The sequence below is a fragment of the Carex rostrata genome, chromosome 18, assembly GCF_964058835.1.
Source record: "Carex rostrata chromosome 18, lpCarRost1.2, whole genome shotgun sequence".
In the NCBI taxonomy this organism is placed as follows: domain Eukaryota; kingdom Viridiplantae; phylum Streptophyta; class Magnoliopsida; order Poales; family Cyperaceae; genus Carex; species Carex rostrata.
In genome coordinates, this window is record NC_135935.1 from 5760144 (window position 1) to 5775569 (window position 15426).

Here is a 15426-nt window from a genome sequence, read left to right on the forward strand (position 1 = left end):
TAATTCTGTATATGAGCGCACGAGGCGGTTGTCTCGGAGTTTTATCGAATTATGGAATTTTAACTTGTAAATTAAATTAGTTAGATAATTTTTGATGAAATTAAATCGGTTTTTAAATTAAAATAGTCGTTATTTGCGTTTAAGTAGAGGTTTGAGTCATTTTATAACGGATGCGATCATACCAGCACTAAAGCACCGGATCCCATCGGAACTCCGCAGTTAAGCGTGCTTGGGCAGGAGTAGTACTAGGATGGGTGACCTCCTGGGAAGTCCCTGTGTTGCATTCCTTTTTATTTTATTTTATTTTATTTTTTGTTGCCGCGCGTCGCACCCGCAAATGGCGTAATTCTGTATATGAGCGCACGAGGCGGTTGTCTCGGAGTTTTATCGAATTATGGAATTTTAACTTGTAAATTAAATTAAATTAAATTAAATTAGTTAGATAATTTTTGATGAAATTAAATCGGTTTTTAAATTAAAATAGTCGTTATTTGCGTTTAAGTAGAGGTTTGAGTCATTCTATAACGGATGCGATCATACCAGCACTAAAGCACCGGATCCCATCGGAACTCTGCAGTTAAGCGTGCTTGGGCAGGAGTAGTACTAGGATGGGTGACCTCCTGGGAAGTCCCTGTGTTGCATTCCTTTTTATTTTATTTTATTTTATTTTTTGTTGCCGCGCGTCGCACCCGCAAATGGCGTAATTCTGTATATGAGCGCACGAGGCGGTTGTCTCGGAGTTTTATCGAATTATGGAATTTTAACTTGTAAATTAAATTAAATTAAATTAAATTAGTTAGATAATTTTTGATGAAATTAAATCGGTTTTTAAATTAAAATAGTCGTTATTTGCGTTTAAGTAGAGGTTTGAGTCATTCTATAACGGATGCGATCATACCAGCACTAAAGCACCGGATCCCATCGGAACTCCGCAGTTAAGCGTGCTTGGGCAGGAGTAGTACTAGGATGGGTGACCTCCTGGGAAGTCCCTGTGTTGCATTCCTTTTTATTTTATTTTATTTTATTTTTTGTTGCCGCGCGTCGCACCCGCAAATGGCGTAATTCTGTATATGAGCGCACGAGGCGGTTGTCTCGGAGTTTTATCGAATTATGGAATTTTAACTTGTAAATTAAATTAGTTAGATAATTTTTGATGAAATTAAATCGGTTTTTAAATTAAAATAGTCGTTATTTGCGTTTAAGTAGAGGTTTGAGTCATTCTATAACGGATGCGATCATACCAGCACTAAAGCACCGGATCCCATCGGAACTCCGCAGTTAAGCGTGCTTGGGCAGGAGTAGTACTAGGATGGGTGACCTCCTGGGAAGTCCCTGTGTTGCATTCCTTTTTATTTTATTTTATTTTATTTTTTGTTGCCGCGCGTCGCACCCGCAAATGGCGTAATTCTGTATATGAGCGCACGAGGCGGTTGTCTCGGAGTTTTATCGAATTATGGAATTTTAACTTGTAAATTAAATTAAATTAAATTAAATTAGTTAGATAATTTTTGATGAAATTAAATCGGTTTTTAAATTAAAATAGTCGTTATTTGCGTTTAAGTAGAGGTTTGAGTCATTCTATAACGGATGCGATCATACCAGCACTAAAGCACCGGATCCCATCGGAACTCCGCAGTTAAGCGTGCTTGGGCAGGAGTAGTACTAGGATGGGTGACCTCCTGGGAAGTCCCTGTGTTGCATTCCTTTTTATTTTATTTTATTTTATTTTTTGTTGCCGCGCGTCGCACCCGCAAATGGCGTAATTCTGTATATGAGCGCACGAGGCGGTTGTCTCGGAGTTTTATCGAATTATGGAATTTTAACTTGTAAATTAAATTAGTTAGATAATTTTTGATGAAATTAAATCGGTTTTTAAATTAAAATAGTCGTTATTTGCGTTTAAGTAGAGGTTTGAGTCATTCTATAACGGATGCGATCATACCAGCACTAAAGCACCGGATCCCATCGGAACTCCGCAGTTAAGCGTGCTTGGGCAGGAGTAGTACTAGGATGGGTGACCTCCTGGGAAGTCCCTGTGTTGCATTCCTTTTTATTTTATTTTTTGTTGCCGCGCGTCGCACCCGCAAATGGCGTAATTCTGTATATGAGCGCACGAGGCGGTTGTCTCGGAGTTTTATCGAATTATGGAATTTTAACTTGTAAATTAAATTAAATTAAATTAAATTAGTTAGATAATTTTTGATGAAATTAAATCGGTTTTTAAATTAAAATAGTCGTTATTTGCGTTTAAGTAGAGGTTTGAGTCATTCTATAACGGATGCGATCATACCAGCACTAAAGCACCGGATCCCATCGGAACTCCGCAGTTAAGCGTGCTTGGGCAGGAGTAGTACTAGGATGGGTGACCTCCTGGGAAGTCCCTGTGTTGCATTCCTTTTTATTTTATTTTATTTTATTTTTTGTTGCCGCGCGTCGCACCCGCAAATGGCGTAATTCTGTATATGAGCGCACGAGGCGGTTGTCTCGGAGTTTTATCGAATTATGGAATTTTAACTTGTAAATTAAATTAAATTAAATTAAATTAGTTAGATAATTTTTGATGAAATTAAATCGGTTTTTAAATTAAAATAGTCGTTATTTGCGTTTAAGTAGAGGTTTGAGTCATTCTATAACGGATGCGATCATACCAGCACTAAAGCACCGGATCCCATCGGAACTCCGCAGTTAAGCGTGCTTGGGCAGGAGTAGTACTAGGATGGGTGACCTCCTGGGAAGTCCCTGTGTTGCATTTTATTTTATTTTATTTTATTTTATTTTTTGTTGCCGCGCGTCGCACCCGCAAATGGCGTAATTCTGTATATGAGCGCACGAGGCGGTTGTCTCGGAGTTTTATCGAATTATGGAATTTTAACTTGTAAATTAAATTAGTTAGATAATTTTTGATGAAATTAAATCGGTTTTTAAATTAAAATAGTCGTTATTTGCGTTTAAGTAGAGGTTTGAGTCATTCTATAACGGATGCGATCATACCAGCACTAAAGCACCGGATCCCATCGGAACTCCGCAGTTAAGCGTGCTTGGGCAGGAGTAGTACTAGGATGGGTGACCTCCTGGGAAGTCCCTGTGTTGCATTCCTTTTTATTTTATTTTATTTTATTTTTTGTTGCCGCGCGTCGCACCCGCAAATGGCGTAATTCTGTATATGAGCGCACGAGGCGGTTGTCTCGGAGTTTTATCGAATTATGGAATTTTAACTTGTAAATTAAATTAAATTAAATTAAATTAGTTAGATAATTTTTGATGAAATTAAATCGGTTTTTAAATTAAAATAGTCGTTATTTGCGTTTAAGTAGAGGTTTGAGTCATTCTATAACGGATGCGATCATACCAGCACTAAAGCACCGGATCCCATCGGAACTCCGCAGTTAAGCGTGCTTGGGCAGGAGTAGTACTAGGATGGGTGACCTCCTGGGAAGTCCCTGTGTTGCATTCCTTTTTATTTTATTTTATTTTATTTTTTGTTGCCGCGCGTCGCACCCGCAAATAGCGTAATTCTGTATATGAGCGCACGAGGCGGTTGTCTCGGAGTTTTATCGAATTATGGAATTTTAACTTGTAAATTAAATTAAATTAAATTAAATTAGTTAGATAATTTTTGATGAAATTAAATCGGTTTTTAAATTAAAATAGTCGTTATTTGCGTTTAAGTAGAGGTTTGAGTCATTCTAAAACGGATGCGATCATACCAGCACTAAAGCACCGGATCCCATCGGAACTCCGCAGTTAAGCGTGCTTGGGCAGGTGTAGTACTAGGATGGGTGACCTCCTGGGAAGTCCCTGTGTTGCATTCCTTTTTATTTTATTTTATTTTATTTTTTGTTGCCGCGCGTCGCACCCGCAAATGGCGTAATTCTGTATATGAGCGCACGAGGCGGTTGTCTCGGAGTTTTATCGAATTATGGAATTTTAACTTGTAAATTAAATTAAATTAAATTAAATTAGTTAGATAATTTTTGATGAAATTAAATCGGTTTTTAAATTAAAATAGTTGTTATTTGCGTTTAAGTAGAGGTTTGAGTCATTCTATAACGGATGCGATCATACCAGCACTAAAGCACCGGATCCCATCGGAACTCCGCAGTTAAGCGTGCTTGGGCAGGAGTAGTACTAGGATGGGTGACCTCCTGGGAAGTCCCTGTGTTGCATTCCTTTTTATTTTATTTTATTTTATTTTTTGTTGCCGCGCGTCGCACCCGCAAATGGCGTAATTCTGTATATGAGCGCACGAGGCGGTTGTCTCGGAGTTTTATCGAATTATGGAATTTTAACTTGTAAATTAAATTAGTTAGATAATTTTTGATGAAATTAAATAGGTTTTTAAATTAAAATAGTCGTTATTTGCGTTTAAGTAGAGGTTTGAGTCATTCTATAACGGATGCGATCATACCAGCACTAAAGCACCGGATCCCATCGGAACTCCGCAGTTAAGCGTGCTTGGGCAGGAGTAGTACTAGGATGGGTGACCTCCTGGGAAGTCCCTGTGTTGCATTCCTTTTTATTTTATTTTATTTTATTTTTTGTTGCCGCGCGTCGCACCCGCAAATGGCGTAATTCTGTATATGAGCGCACGAGGCGGTTGTCTCGGAGTTTTATCGAATTATTAAATTTTAACTTGTAAATTAAATTAGTTAGATAATTTTTGATGAAATTAAATCGGTTTTTAAATTAAAATAGTCGTTATTTGCGTTTAAGTAGAGGTTTGAGTCATTCTATAACGGATGCGATCATACCAGCACTAAAGCACCGGATCCCATCGGAACTCCGCAGTTAAGCGTGCTTGGGCAGGAGTAGTACTAGGATGGGTGACCTCCTGGGAAGTCCCTGTGTTGCATTCCTTTTTATTTTATTTTATTTTATTTTTTGTTGCCGCGCGTCGCACCCGCAAATGGCGTAATTCTGTATATGAGCGCACGAGGCGGTTGTCTCGGAGTTTTATCGAATTATGGAATTTTAACTTGTAAATTAAATTAAATTAAATTAAATTAGTTAGATAATTTTTGATGAAATTAAATCGGTTTTTAAATTAAAATAGTCGTTATTTGCGTTTAAGTAGAGGTTTGAGTCATTCTATAACGGATGCGATCATACCAGCACTAAAGCACCGGATCCCATCGGAACTCCGCAGTTAAGCGTGCTTGGGCAGGAGTAGTACTAGGATGGGTGACCTCCTGGGAAGTCCCTGTGTTGCATTCCTTTTTATTTTATTTTATTTTATTTTTTGTTGCCGCGCGTCGCACCCGCAAATGGCGTAATTCTGTATATGAGCGCACGAGGCGGTTGTCTCGGAGTTTTATCGAATTATGGAATTTTAACTTGTAAATTAAATTAGTTAGATAATTTTTGATGAAATTAAATCGGTTTTTAAATTAAAATAGTCGTTATTTGCGTTTAAGTAGAGGTTTGAGTCATTCTATAACGGATGCGATCATACCAGCACTAAAGCACCGGATCCCATCGGAACTCCGCAGTTAAGCGTGCTTGGGCAGGAGTAGTACTAGGATGGGTGACCTCCTGGGAAGTCCCTGTGTTGCATTCCTTTTTATTTTATTTTATTTTATTTTTTGTTGCCGCGCGTCGCACCCGCAAATGGCGTAATTCTGTATATGAGCGCACGAGGCGGTTGTCTCGGAGTTTTATCGAATTATGGAATTTTAACTTGTAAATTAAATTAGTTAGATAATTTTTGATGAAATTAAATCGGTTTTTAAATTAAAATAGTCGTTATTTGCGTTTAAGTAGAGGTTTGAGTCATTCTATAACGGATGCGATCATACCAGCACTAAAGCACCGGATCCCATCGGAACTCCGCAGTTAAGCGTGCTTGGGCAGGAGTAGTACTAGGATGGGTGACCTCCTGGGAAGTCCCTGTGTTGCATTCCTTTTTATTTTATTTTATTTTATTTTTTGTTGCCGCGCGTCGCACCCGCAAATGGCGTAATTCTGTATATGAGCGCACGAGGCGGTTGTCTCGGAGTTTTATCGAATTATGGAATTTTAACTTGTAAATTAAATTAGTTAGATAATTTTTGATGAAATTAAATCGGTTTTTAAATTAAAATAGTCGTTATTTGCGTTTAAGTAGAGGTTTGAGTCATTCTATAACGGATGCGATCATACCAGCACTAAAGCACCGGATCCCATCGGAACTCCGCAGTTAAGCGTGCTTGGGCAGGAGTAGTACTAGGATGGGTGACCTCCTGGGAAGTCCCTGTGTTGCATTCCTTTTTATTTTATTTTTTGTTGCCGCGCGTCGCACCCGCAAATGGCGTAATTCTGTATATGAGCGCACGAGGCGGTTGTCTCGGAGTTTTATCGAATTATGGAATTTTAACTTGTAAATTAAATTAAATTAAATTAAATTAGTTAGATAATTTTTGATGAAATTAAATCGGTTTTTAAATTAAAATAGTCGTTATTTGCGTTTAAGTAGAGGTTTGAGTCATTCTATAACGGATGCGATCATACCAGCACTAAAGCACCGGATCCCATCGGAACTCCGCAGTTAAGCGTGCTTGGGCAGGAGTAGTACTAGGATGGGTGACCTCCTGGGAAGTCCCTGTGTTGCATTCCTTTTTATTTTATTTTATTTTATTTTTTGTTGCCGCGCGTCGCACCCGCAAATGGCGTAATTCTGTATATGAGCGCACGAGGCGGTTGTCTCGGAGTTTTATCGAATTATGGAATTTTAACTTGTAAATTAAATTAAATTAAATTAAATTAGTTAGATAATTTTTGATGAAATTAAATCGGTTTTTAAATTAAAATAGTCGTTATTTGCGTTTAAGTAGAGGTTTGAGTCATTCTATAACGGATGCGATCATACCAGCACTAAAGCACCGGATCCCATCGGAACTCCGCAGTTAAGCGTGCTTGGGCAGGAGTAGTACTAGGATGGGTGACCTCCTGGGAAGTCCCTGTGTTGCATTTTATTTTATTTTATTTTATTTTATTTTTTGTTGCCGCGCGTCGCACCCGCAAATGGCGTAATTCTGTATATGAGCGCACGAGGCGGTTGTCTCGGAGTTTTATCGAATTATGGAATTTTAACTTGTAAATTAAATTAGTTAGATAATTTTTGATGAAATTAAATCGGTTTTTAAATTAAAATAGTCGTTATTTGCGTTTAAGTAGAGGTTTGAGTCATTCTATAACGGATGCGATCATACCAGCACTAAAGCACCGGATCCCATCGGAACTCCGCAGTTAAGCGTGCTTGGGCAGGAGTAGTACTAGGATGGGTGACCTCCTGGGAAGTCCCTGTGTTGCATTCCTTTTTATTTTATTTTATTTTATTTTTTGTTGCCGCGCGTCGCACCCGCAAATGGCGTAATTCTGTATATGAGCGCACGAGGCGGTTGTCTCGGAGTTTTATCGAATTATGGAATTTTAACTTGTAAATTAAATTAAATTAAATTAAATTAGTTAGATAATTTTTGATGAAATTAAATCGGTTTTTAAATTAAAATAGTCGTTATTTGCGTTTAAGTAGAGGTTTGAGTCATTCTATAACGGATGCGATCATACCAGCACTAAAGCACCGGATCCCATCGGAACTCCGCAGTTAAGCGTGCTTGGGCAGGAGTAGTACTAGGATGGGTGACCTCCTGGGAAGTCCCTGTGTTGCATTCCTTTTTATTTTATTTTATTTTATTTTTTGTTGCCGCGCGTCGCACCCGCAAATAGCGTAATTCTGTATATGAGCGCACGAGGCGGTTGTCTCGGAGTTTTATCGAATTATGGAATTTTAACTTGTAAATTAAATTAAATTAAATTAAATTAGTTAGATAATTTTTGATGAAATTAAATCGGTTTTTAAATTAAAATAGTCGTTATTTGCGTTTAAGTAGAGGTTTGAGTCATTCTAAAACGGATGCGATCATACCAGCACTAAAGCACCGGATCCCATCGGAACTCCGCAGTTAAGCGTGCTTGGGCAGGTGTAGTACTAGGATGGGTGACCTCCTGGGAAGTCCCTGTGTTGCATTCCTTTTTATTTTATTTTATTTTATTTTTTGTTGCCGCGCGTCGCACCCGCAAATGGCGTAATTCTGTATATGAGCGCACGAGGCGGTTGTCTCGGAGTTTTATCGAATTATGGAATTTTAACTTGTAAATTAAATTAAATTAAATTAAATTAGTTAGATAATTTTTGATGAAATTAAATCGGTTTTTAAATTAAAATAGTTGTTATTTGCGTTTAAGTAGAGGTTTGAGTCATTCTATAACGGATGCGATCATACCAGCACTAAAGCACCGGATCCCATCGGAACTCCGCAGTTAAGCGTGCTTGGGCAGGAGTAGTACTAGGATGGGTGACCTCCTGGGAAGTCCCTGTGTTGCATTCCTTTTTATTTTATTTTATTTTATTTTTTGTTGCCGCGCGTCGCACCCGCAAATGGCGTAATTCTGTATATGAGCGCACGAGGCGGTTGTCTCGGAGTTTTATCGAATTATGGAATTTTAACTTGTAAATTAAATTAGTTAGATAATTTTTGATGAAATTAAATTGGTTTTTAAATTAAAATAGTCGTTATTTGCGTTTAAGTAGAGGTTTGAGTCATTCTATAACGGATGCGATCATACCAGCACTAAAGCACCGGATCCCATCGGAACTCCGCAGTTAAGCGTGCTTGGGCAGGAGTAGTACTAGGATGGGTGACCTCCTGGGAAGTCCCTGTGTTGCATTCCTTTTTATTTTATTTTATTTTATTTTTTGTTGCCGCGCGTCGCACCCGCAAATGGCGTAATTCTGTATATGAGCGCACGAGGCGGTTGTCTCGGAGTTTTATCGAATTATTAAATTTTAACTTGTAAATTAAATTAGTTAGATAATTTTTGATGAAATTAAATCGGTTTTTAAATTAAAATAGTCGTTATTTGCGTTTAAGTAGAGGTTTGAGTCATTCTATAACGGATGCGATCATACCAGCACTAAAGCACCGGATCCCATCGGAACTCCGCAGTTAAGCGTGCTTGGGCAGGAGTAGTACTAGGATGGGTGACCTCCTGGGAAGTCCCTGTGTTGCATTCCTTTTTATTTTATTTTATTTTATTTTTTGTTGCCGCGCGTCGCACCCGCAAATGGCGTAATTCTGTATATGAGCGCACGAGGCGGTTGTCTCGGAGTTTTATCGAATTATGGAATTTTAACTTGTAAATTAAATTAAATTAAATTAAATTAGTTAGATAATTTTTGATGAAATTAAATCGGTTTTTAAATTAAAATAGTCGTTATTTGCGTTTAAGTAGAGGTTTGAGTCATTCTATAACGGATGCGATCATACCAGCACTAAAGCACCGGATCCCATCGGAACTCCGCAGTTAAGCGTGCTTGGGCAGGAGTAGTACTAGGATGGGTGACCTCCTGGGAAGTCCCTGTGTTGCATTCCTTTTTATTTTATTTTATTTTATTTTTTGTTGCCGCGCGTCGCACCCGCAAATGGCGTAATTCTGTATATGAGCGCACGAGGCGGTTGTCTCGGAGTTTTATCGAATTATGGAATTTTAACTTGTAAATTAAATTAGTTAGATAATTTTTGATGAAATTAAATCGGTTTTTAAATTAAAATAGTCGTTATTTGCGTTTAAGTAGAGGTTTGAGTCATTCTATAACGGATGCGATCATACCAGCACTAAAGCACCGGATCCCATCGGAACTCCGCAGTTAAGCGTGCTTGGGCAGGAGTAGTACTAGGATGGGTGACCTCCTGGGAAGTCCCTGTGTTGCATTACTTTTTATTTTATTTTTTGTTGCCGCGCGTCGCACCCGCAAATGGCGTAATTCTGTATATGAGCGCACGAGGCGGTTGTCTCGGAGTTTTATCGAATTATGGAATTTTAACTTGTAAATTAAATTAAATTAAATTAAATTAGTTAGATAATTTTTGATGAAATTAAATCGGTTTTTAAATTAAAATAGTCGTTATTTGCGTTTAAGTAGAGGTTTGAGTCATTCTATAACGGATGCGATCATACCAGCACTAAAGCACCGGATCCCATCGGAACTCCGCAGTTAAGCGTGCTTGGGCAGGAGTAGTACTAAGATGGGTGACCTCCTGGGAAGTCCCTGTGTTGCATTCCTTTTTATTTTATTTTATTTTATTTTTTGTTGCCGCGCGTCGCACCCGCAAATAGCGTAATTCTGTATATGAGCGCACGAGGCGGTTGTCTCGGAGTTTTATCGAATTATGGAATTTTAACTTGTAAATTAAATTAAATTAAATTAAATTAGTTAGATAATTTTTGATGAAATTAAATCGGTTTTTAAATTAAAATAGTCGTTATTTGCGTTTAAGTAGAGGTTTGAGTCATTCTAAAACGGATGCGATCATACCAGCACTAAAGCACCGGATCCCATCGGAACTCCGCAGTTAAGCGTGCTTGGGCAGGAGTAGTACTAGGATGGGTGACCTCCTGGGAAGTCCCTGTGTTGCATTCCTTTTTATTTTATTTTATTTTATTTTTTGTTGCCGCGCGTCGCACCCGCAAATGGCGTAATTCTGTATATGAGCGCACGAGGCGGTTGTCTCGGAGTTTTATCGAATTATGGAATTTTAACTTGTAAATTAAATTAAATTAAATTAGTTAGATAATTTTTGATGAAATTAAATCGTTTTTAAATTAAAATAGTCGTTATTTGCGTTTAAGTAGAGGTTTGAGTCATTCTATAACGGATGCGATCATACCAGCACTAAAGCACCGGATCCCATCGGAACTCCGCAGTTAAGCGTGCTTGGGCAGGAGTAGTACTAGGATGGGTGACCTCCTGGGAAGTCCCTGTGTTGCATTCCTTTTTATTTTATTTTATTTTATTTTTTGTTGCCGCGCGTCGCACCCGCAAATGGCGTAATTCTGTATATGAGCGCACGAGGCGGTTGTCTCGGAGTTTTATCGAATTATGGAATTTTAACTTGTAAATTAAATTAGTTAGATAATTTTTGATGAAATTAAATCGGTTTTTAAATTAAAATAGTCGTTATTTGCGTTTAAGTAGAGGTTTGAGTCATTCTATAACGGATGCGATCATACCAGCACTAAAGCACCGGATCCCATCGGAACTCCGCAGTTAAGCGTGCTTGGGCAGGAGTAGTACTAGGATGGGTGACCTCCTGGGAAGTCCCTGTGTTGCATTCCTTTTTATTTTATTTTATTTTATTTTTTGTTGCCGCGCGTCGCACCCGCAAATGGCGTAATTTTGTATATGAGCGCACGAGGCGGTTGTCTCGGAGTTTTATCGAATTATGGAATTTTAACTTGTAAATTAAATTAGTTAGATAATTTTTGATGAAATTAAATCGGTTTTTAAATTAAAATAGTCGTTATTTGCGTTTAAGTAGAGGTTTGAGTCATTCTATAACGGATGCGATCATACCAGCACTAAAGCACCGGATCCCATCGGAACTCCGCAGTTAAGCGTGCTTGGGTAGGAGTAGTACTAGGATGGGTGACCTCCTGGGAAGTCCCTGTGTTGCATTCCTTTTTATTTTATTTTATTTTATTTTTTGTTGCCGCGCGTCGCACCCGCAAATGGCGTAATTCTGTATATGAGCGCACGAGGCGGTTGTCTCGGAGTTTTATCGAATTATGGAATTTTAACTTGTAAATTAAATTAGTTAGATAATTTTTGATGAAATTAAATCGGTTTTTAAATTAAAATAGTCGTTATTTGCGTTTAAGTAGAGGTTTGAGTCATTCTATAACGGATGCGATCATACCAGCACTAAAGCACCGGATCCCATCGGAACTCCGCAGTTAAGCGTGCTTGGGCAGGAGTAGTACTAGGATGGGTGACCTCCTGGGAAGTCCCTGTGTTGCATTCCTTTTTATTTTATTTTTTGTTGCCGCGCGTCGCACCCGCAAATGGCGTAATTCTGTATATGAGCGCACGAGGCGGTTGTCTCGGAGTTTTATCGAATTATGGAATTTTAACTTGTAAATTAAATTAAATTAAATTAAATTAGTTAGATAATTTTTGATGAAATTAAATCGGTTTTTAAATTAAAATAGTCGTTATTTGCGTTTAAGTAGAGGTTTGAGTCATTCTATAACGGATGCGATCATACCAGCACTAAAGCACCGGATCCCATCGGAACTCCGCAGTTAAGCGTGCTTGGGCAGGAGTAGTACTAGGATGGGTGACCTCCTGGGAAGTCCCTGTGTTGCATTCCTTTTTATTTTATTTTATTTTATTTTTTGTTGCCGCGCGTCGCACCCGCAAATAGCGTAATTCTGTATATGAGCGCACGAGGCGGTTGTCTCGGAGTTTTATCGAATTATGGAATTTTAACTTGTAAATTAAATTAAATTAAATTAAATTAGTTAGATAATTTTTGATGAAATTAAATCGGTTTTTAAATTAAAATAGTCGTTATTTGCGTTTAAGTAGAGGTTTGAGTCATTCTAAAACGGATGCGATCATACCAGCACTAAAGCACCGGATCCCATCGGAACTCCGCAGTTAAGCGTGCTTGGGCAGGAGTAGTACTAGGATGGGTGACCTCCTGGGAAGTCCCTGTGTTGCATTCCTTTTTATTTTATTTTATTTTATTTTTTGTTGCCGCGCGTCGCACCCGCAAATGGCGTAATTCTGTATATGAGCGCACGAGGCGGTTGTCTCGGAGTTTTATCGAATTATGGAATTTTAACTTGTAAATTAAATTAAATTAAATTAAATTAGTTAGATAATTTTTGATGAAATTAAATCGTTTTTAAATTAAAATAGTCGTTATTTGCGTTTAAGTAGAGGTTTGAGTCATTCTATAACGGATGCGATCATACCAGCACTAAAGCACCGGATCCCATCGGAAGTCCGCAGTTAAGCGTGCTTGGGCAGGAGTAGTACTAGGATGGGTGACCTCCTGGGAAGTCCCTGTGTTGCATTCCTTTTTATTTTATTTTATTTTATTTTTTGTTGCCGCGCGTCGCACCCGCAAATGGCGTAATTCTGTATATGAGCGCACGAGGCGGTTGTCTCGGAGTTTTATCGAATTATGGAATTTTAACTTGTAAATTAAATTAGTTAGATAATTTTTGATGAAATTAAATCGGTTTTTAAATTAAAATAGTCGTTATTTGCGTTTAAGTAGAGGTTTGAGTCATTCTATAACGGATGCGATCATACCAGCACTAAAGCACCGGATCCCATCGGAACTCCGCAGTTAAGCGTGCTTGGGCAGGAGTAGTACTAGGATGGGTGACCTCCTGGGAAGTCCCTGTGTTGCATTCCTTTTTATTTTATTTTATTTTATTTTTTGTTGCCGCGCGTCGCACCCGCAAATGGCGTAATTCTGTATATGAGCGCACGAGGCGGTTGTCTCGGAGTTTTATCGAATTATGGAATTTTAACTTGTAAATTAAATTAGTTAGATAATTTTTGATGAAATTAAATCGGTTTTTAAATTAAAATAGTCGTTATTTGCGTTTAAGTAGAGGTTTGAGTCATTCTATAACGGATGCGATCATACCAGCACTAAAGCACCGGATCCCATCGGAACTCCGCAGTTAAGCGTGCTTGGGCAGGAGTAGTACTAGGATGGGTGACCTCCTGGGAAGTCCCTGTGTTGCATTCCTTTTTATTTTATTTTATTTTATTTTTTGTTGCCGCGCGTCGCACCCGCAAATGGCGTAATTCTGTATATGAGCGCACGAGGCGGTTGTCTCGGAGTTTTATCGAATTATGGAATTTTAACTTGTAAATTAAATTAAATTAAATTAAATTAGTTAGATAATTTTTGATGAAATTAAATCGGTTTTTAAATTAAAATAGTCGTTATTTGCGTTTAAGTAGAGGTTTGAGTCATTCTATAACGGATGCGATCATACCAGCACTAAAGCACCGGATCCCATCGGAAGTCCGCAGTTAAGCGTGCTTGGGCAGGAGTAGTACTAGGATGGGTGACCTCCTGGGAAGTCCCTGTGTTGCATTCCTTTTTATTTTATTTTATTTTATTTTTTGTTGCCGCGCGTCGCACCCGCAAATGGCGTAATTCTGTATATGAGCGCACGAGGCGGTTGTCTCGGAGTTTTATCGAATTATGGAATTTTAACTTGTAAATTAAATTAGTTAGATAATTTTTGATGAAATTAAATCGGTTTTTAAATTAAAATAGTCGTTATTTGCGTTTAAGTAGAGGTTTGAGTCATTCTATAACGGATGCGATCATACCAGCACTAAAGCACCGGATCCCATCGGAACTCCGCAGTTAAGCGTGCTTGGGCAGGAGTAGTACTAGGATGGGTGACCTCCTGGGAAGTCCCTGTGTTGCATTCCTTTTTATTTTATTTTATTTTATTTTTTGTTGCCGCGCGTCGCACCCGCAAATGGCGTAATTCTGTATATGAGCGCACGAGGCGGTTGTCTCGGAGTTTTATCGAATTATGGAATTTTAACTTGTAAATTAAATTAGTTAGATAATTTTTGATGAAATTAAATCGGTTTTTAAATTAAAATAGTCGTTATTTGCGTTTAAGTAGAGGTTTGAGTCATTCTATAACGGATGCGATCATACCAGCACTAAAGCACCGGATCCCATCGGAACTCCGCAGTTAAGCGTGCTTGGGCAGGAGTAGTACTAGGATGGGTGACCTCCTGGGAAGTCCCTGTGTTGCATTCCTTTTTATTTTATTTTATTTTATTTTTTGTTGCCGCGCGTCGCACCCGCAAATGGCGTAATTCTGTATATGAGCGCACGAGGCGGTTGTCTCGGAGTTTTATCGAATTATGGAATTTTAACTTGTAAATTAAATTAAATTAAATTAAATTAGTTAGATAATTTTTGATGAAATTAAATCGGTTTTTAAATTAAAAAAGTCGTTATTTGCGTTTAAGTAGAGGTTTGAGTCATTCTATAACGGATGCGATCATACCAGCACTAAAGCACCGGATCCTATCGGAACTCCGCAGTTAAGCGTGCTTGGGCAGGAGTAGTACTAGGATGGGTGACCTCCTGGGAAGTCCCTGTGTTGCATTCCTTTTTATTTTATTTTATTTTATTTTTTGTTGCCGCGCGTCGCACCCGCAAATGGCGTAATTCTGTATATGAGCGCACGAGGCGGTTGTCTCGGAGTTTTATCGAATTATGGAATTTTAACTTGTAAATTAAATTAAATTAAATTAAATTAAATTAGTTAGATAATTTTTGATGAAATTAAATCGGTTTTTAAATTAAAATAGTCGTTATTTGCGTTTAAGTAGAAGTTTGAGTCATTCTATAACGGATGCGATCATACCAGCACTAAAGCACCGGATCCCATCGGAACTCCGCAGTTAAGCGTGCTTGGGCAGGAGTAGTACTAGGATGGGTGACCTCCTGGGAAGTCCCTGTGTTGCATTCCTTTTTATTTTATTTTATTTTATTTTTTGTTGCCGCGCGTCGCACCCGCAAATGGCGTAATTCTGTATATGAG

General features: G+C 38.4%; 44 non-coding genes across 44 annotated transcripts; all 44 read left to right on the forward strand.

Annotated features, from left to right (window-relative positions):
• The first annotated feature begins 168 nt into the window (after positions 1–168).
• LOC144570702 (5S ribosomal RNA) lies at positions 169–287 on the forward strand. The gene has a single exon (XR_013516958.1). It is a non-coding gene; the product is annotated as a 5S ribosomal RNA (ribosomal RNA).
• Positions 288–526: 239 nt separating this feature from the next.
• Positions 527–645, forward strand: LOC144570489 (5S ribosomal RNA). The gene has a single exon (XR_013516753.1). It is a non-coding gene; the product is annotated as a 5S ribosomal RNA (ribosomal RNA).
• A 239-nt stretch (positions 646–884) lies between these two features.
• Positions 885–1003, forward strand: LOC144570714 (5S ribosomal RNA). Its single transcript, XR_013516969.1, has one exon. It is a non-coding gene; the product is annotated as a 5S ribosomal RNA (ribosomal RNA).
• A 224-nt stretch (positions 1004–1227) lies between these two features.
• Positions 1228–1346, forward strand: LOC144570726 (5S ribosomal RNA). Its single transcript, XR_013516980.1, has one exon. It is a non-coding gene; the product is annotated as a 5S ribosomal RNA (ribosomal RNA).
• A 239-nt stretch (positions 1347–1585) lies between these two features.
• On the forward strand, positions 1586–1704 carry LOC144570737 (5S ribosomal RNA). The gene has a single exon (XR_013516991.1). It is a non-coding gene; the product is annotated as a 5S ribosomal RNA (ribosomal RNA).
• A 224-nt stretch (positions 1705–1928) lies between these two features.
• Positions 1929–2047, forward strand: LOC144570749 (5S ribosomal RNA). The gene has a single exon (XR_013517002.1). It is a non-coding gene; the product is annotated as a 5S ribosomal RNA (ribosomal RNA).
• A 229-nt stretch (positions 2048–2276) lies between these two features.
• LOC144570760 (5S ribosomal RNA) lies at positions 2277–2395 on the forward strand. Its single transcript, XR_013517014.1, has one exon. It is a non-coding gene; the product is annotated as a 5S ribosomal RNA (ribosomal RNA).
• Positions 2396–2634: 239 nt separating this feature from the next.
• Positions 2635–2753, forward strand: LOC144570485 (5S ribosomal RNA). Its single transcript, XR_013516749.1, has one exon. It is a non-coding gene; the product is annotated as a 5S ribosomal RNA (ribosomal RNA).
• Positions 2754–2977: 224 nt separating this feature from the next.
• LOC144570772 (5S ribosomal RNA) lies at positions 2978–3096 on the forward strand. The gene has a single exon (XR_013517018.1). It is a non-coding gene; the product is annotated as a 5S ribosomal RNA (ribosomal RNA).
• A 239-nt stretch (positions 3097–3335) lies between these two features.
• Positions 3336–3454, forward strand: LOC144570785 (5S ribosomal RNA). The gene has a single exon (XR_013517020.1). It is a non-coding gene; the product is annotated as a 5S ribosomal RNA (ribosomal RNA).
• Positions 3455–3693: 239 nt separating this feature from the next.
• Positions 3694–3812, forward strand: LOC144570430 (5S ribosomal RNA). The gene has a single exon (XR_013516695.1). It is a non-coding gene; the product is annotated as a 5S ribosomal RNA (ribosomal RNA).
• Positions 3813–4051: 239 nt separating this feature from the next.
• On the forward strand, positions 4052–4170 carry LOC144570796 (5S ribosomal RNA). Its single transcript, XR_013517021.1, has one exon. It is a non-coding gene; the product is annotated as a 5S ribosomal RNA (ribosomal RNA).
• Positions 4171–4394: 224 nt separating this feature from the next.
• LOC144570807 (5S ribosomal RNA) lies at positions 4395–4513 on the forward strand. Its single transcript, XR_013517031.1, has one exon. It is a non-coding gene; the product is annotated as a 5S ribosomal RNA (ribosomal RNA).
• A 224-nt stretch (positions 4514–4737) lies between these two features.
• Positions 4738–4856, forward strand: LOC144570810 (5S ribosomal RNA). The gene has a single exon (XR_013517034.1). It is a non-coding gene; the product is annotated as a 5S ribosomal RNA (ribosomal RNA).
• A 239-nt stretch (positions 4857–5095) lies between these two features.
• Positions 5096–5214, forward strand: LOC144570812 (5S ribosomal RNA). Its single transcript, XR_013517035.1, has one exon. It is a non-coding gene; the product is annotated as a 5S ribosomal RNA (ribosomal RNA).
• Positions 5215–5438: 224 nt separating this feature from the next.
• Positions 5439–5557, forward strand: LOC144570813 (5S ribosomal RNA). Its single transcript, XR_013517036.1, has one exon. It is a non-coding gene; the product is annotated as a 5S ribosomal RNA (ribosomal RNA).
• A 224-nt stretch (positions 5558–5781) lies between these two features.
• Positions 5782–5900, forward strand: LOC144570814 (5S ribosomal RNA). Its single transcript, XR_013517037.1, has one exon. It is a non-coding gene; the product is annotated as a 5S ribosomal RNA (ribosomal RNA).
• Positions 5901–6124: 224 nt separating this feature from the next.
• Positions 6125–6243, forward strand: LOC144570815 (5S ribosomal RNA). Its single transcript, XR_013517038.1, has one exon. It is a non-coding gene; the product is annotated as a 5S ribosomal RNA (ribosomal RNA).
• Positions 6244–6472: 229 nt separating this feature from the next.
• LOC144570816 (5S ribosomal RNA) lies at positions 6473–6591 on the forward strand. The gene has a single exon (XR_013517039.1). It is a non-coding gene; the product is annotated as a 5S ribosomal RNA (ribosomal RNA).
• A 239-nt stretch (positions 6592–6830) lies between these two features.
• LOC144570486 (5S ribosomal RNA) lies at positions 6831–6949 on the forward strand. The gene has a single exon (XR_013516750.1). It is a non-coding gene; the product is annotated as a 5S ribosomal RNA (ribosomal RNA).
• Positions 6950–7173: 224 nt separating this feature from the next.
• LOC144570817 (5S ribosomal RNA) lies at positions 7174–7292 on the forward strand. The gene has a single exon (XR_013517040.1). It is a non-coding gene; the product is annotated as a 5S ribosomal RNA (ribosomal RNA).
• Positions 7293–7531: 239 nt separating this feature from the next.
• On the forward strand, positions 7532–7650 carry LOC144570819 (5S ribosomal RNA). Its single transcript, XR_013517042.1, has one exon. It is a non-coding gene; the product is annotated as a 5S ribosomal RNA (ribosomal RNA).
• A 239-nt stretch (positions 7651–7889) lies between these two features.
• Positions 7890–8008, forward strand: LOC144570432 (5S ribosomal RNA). The gene has a single exon (XR_013516697.1). It is a non-coding gene; the product is annotated as a 5S ribosomal RNA (ribosomal RNA).
• A 239-nt stretch (positions 8009–8247) lies between these two features.
• LOC144570820 (5S ribosomal RNA) lies at positions 8248–8366 on the forward strand. Its single transcript, XR_013517043.1, has one exon. It is a non-coding gene; the product is annotated as a 5S ribosomal RNA (ribosomal RNA).
• Positions 8367–8590: 224 nt separating this feature from the next.
• LOC144570821 (5S ribosomal RNA) lies at positions 8591–8709 on the forward strand. The gene has a single exon (XR_013517044.1). It is a non-coding gene; the product is annotated as a 5S ribosomal RNA (ribosomal RNA).
• A 224-nt stretch (positions 8710–8933) lies between these two features.
• Positions 8934–9052, forward strand: LOC144570822 (5S ribosomal RNA). The gene has a single exon (XR_013517045.1). It is a non-coding gene; the product is annotated as a 5S ribosomal RNA (ribosomal RNA).
• Positions 9053–9291: 239 nt separating this feature from the next.
• On the forward strand, positions 9292–9410 carry LOC144570823 (5S ribosomal RNA). The gene has a single exon (XR_013517046.1). It is a non-coding gene; the product is annotated as a 5S ribosomal RNA (ribosomal RNA).
• A 224-nt stretch (positions 9411–9634) lies between these two features.
• Positions 9635–9753, forward strand: LOC144570591 (5S ribosomal RNA). The gene has a single exon (XR_013516852.1). It is a non-coding gene; the product is annotated as a 5S ribosomal RNA (ribosomal RNA).
• A 229-nt stretch (positions 9754–9982) lies between these two features.
• LOC144570418 (5S ribosomal RNA) lies at positions 9983–10101 on the forward strand. Its single transcript, XR_013516684.1, has one exon. It is a non-coding gene; the product is annotated as a 5S ribosomal RNA (ribosomal RNA).
• A 239-nt stretch (positions 10102–10340) lies between these two features.
• On the forward strand, positions 10341–10459 carry LOC144570824 (5S ribosomal RNA). Its single transcript, XR_013517047.1, has one exon. It is a non-coding gene; the product is annotated as a 5S ribosomal RNA (ribosomal RNA).
• Positions 10460–10692: 233 nt separating this feature from the next.
• Positions 10693–10811, forward strand: LOC144570825 (5S ribosomal RNA). The gene has a single exon (XR_013517048.1). It is a non-coding gene; the product is annotated as a 5S ribosomal RNA (ribosomal RNA).
• Positions 10812–11035: 224 nt separating this feature from the next.
• Positions 11036–11154, forward strand: LOC144570826 (5S ribosomal RNA). Its single transcript, XR_013517049.1, has one exon. It is a non-coding gene; the product is annotated as a 5S ribosomal RNA (ribosomal RNA).
• Positions 11155–11378: 224 nt separating this feature from the next.
• On the forward strand, positions 11379–11497 carry LOC144570589 (5S ribosomal RNA). The gene has a single exon (XR_013516850.1). It is a non-coding gene; the product is annotated as a 5S ribosomal RNA (ribosomal RNA).
• A 224-nt stretch (positions 11498–11721) lies between these two features.
• On the forward strand, positions 11722–11840 carry LOC144570827 (5S ribosomal RNA). Its single transcript, XR_013517050.1, has one exon. It is a non-coding gene; the product is annotated as a 5S ribosomal RNA (ribosomal RNA).
• Positions 11841–12069: 229 nt separating this feature from the next.
• Positions 12070–12188, forward strand: LOC144570828 (5S ribosomal RNA). Its single transcript, XR_013517051.1, has one exon. It is a non-coding gene; the product is annotated as a 5S ribosomal RNA (ribosomal RNA).
• Positions 12189–12427: 239 nt separating this feature from the next.
• LOC144570830 (5S ribosomal RNA) lies at positions 12428–12546 on the forward strand. Its single transcript, XR_013517053.1, has one exon. It is a non-coding gene; the product is annotated as a 5S ribosomal RNA (ribosomal RNA).
• A 238-nt stretch (positions 12547–12784) lies between these two features.
• LOC144570676 (5S ribosomal RNA) lies at positions 12785–12903 on the forward strand. The gene has a single exon (XR_013516934.1). It is a non-coding gene; the product is annotated as a 5S ribosomal RNA (ribosomal RNA).
• A 224-nt stretch (positions 12904–13127) lies between these two features.
• On the forward strand, positions 13128–13246 carry LOC144570831 (5S ribosomal RNA). Its single transcript, XR_013517054.1, has one exon. It is a non-coding gene; the product is annotated as a 5S ribosomal RNA (ribosomal RNA).
• Positions 13247–13470: 224 nt separating this feature from the next.
• LOC144570832 (5S ribosomal RNA) lies at positions 13471–13589 on the forward strand. The gene has a single exon (XR_013517055.1). It is a non-coding gene; the product is annotated as a 5S ribosomal RNA (ribosomal RNA).
• A 239-nt stretch (positions 13590–13828) lies between these two features.
• LOC144570678 (5S ribosomal RNA) lies at positions 13829–13947 on the forward strand. Its single transcript, XR_013516935.1, has one exon. It is a non-coding gene; the product is annotated as a 5S ribosomal RNA (ribosomal RNA).
• A 224-nt stretch (positions 13948–14171) lies between these two features.
• Positions 14172–14290, forward strand: LOC144570833 (5S ribosomal RNA). Its single transcript, XR_013517056.1, has one exon. It is a non-coding gene; the product is annotated as a 5S ribosomal RNA (ribosomal RNA).
• Positions 14291–14514: 224 nt separating this feature from the next.
• On the forward strand, positions 14515–14633 carry LOC144570834 (5S ribosomal RNA). The gene has a single exon (XR_013517057.1). It is a non-coding gene; the product is annotated as a 5S ribosomal RNA (ribosomal RNA).
• A 239-nt stretch (positions 14634–14872) lies between these two features.
• LOC144570624 (5S ribosomal RNA) lies at positions 14873–14991 on the forward strand. Its single transcript, XR_013516884.1, has one exon. It is a non-coding gene; the product is annotated as a 5S ribosomal RNA (ribosomal RNA).
• Positions 14992–15235: 244 nt separating this feature from the next.
• On the forward strand, positions 15236–15354 carry LOC144570836 (5S ribosomal RNA). Its single transcript, XR_013517059.1, has one exon. It is a non-coding gene; the product is annotated as a 5S ribosomal RNA (ribosomal RNA).
• Positions 15355–15426: the final 72 nt, after the last annotated feature.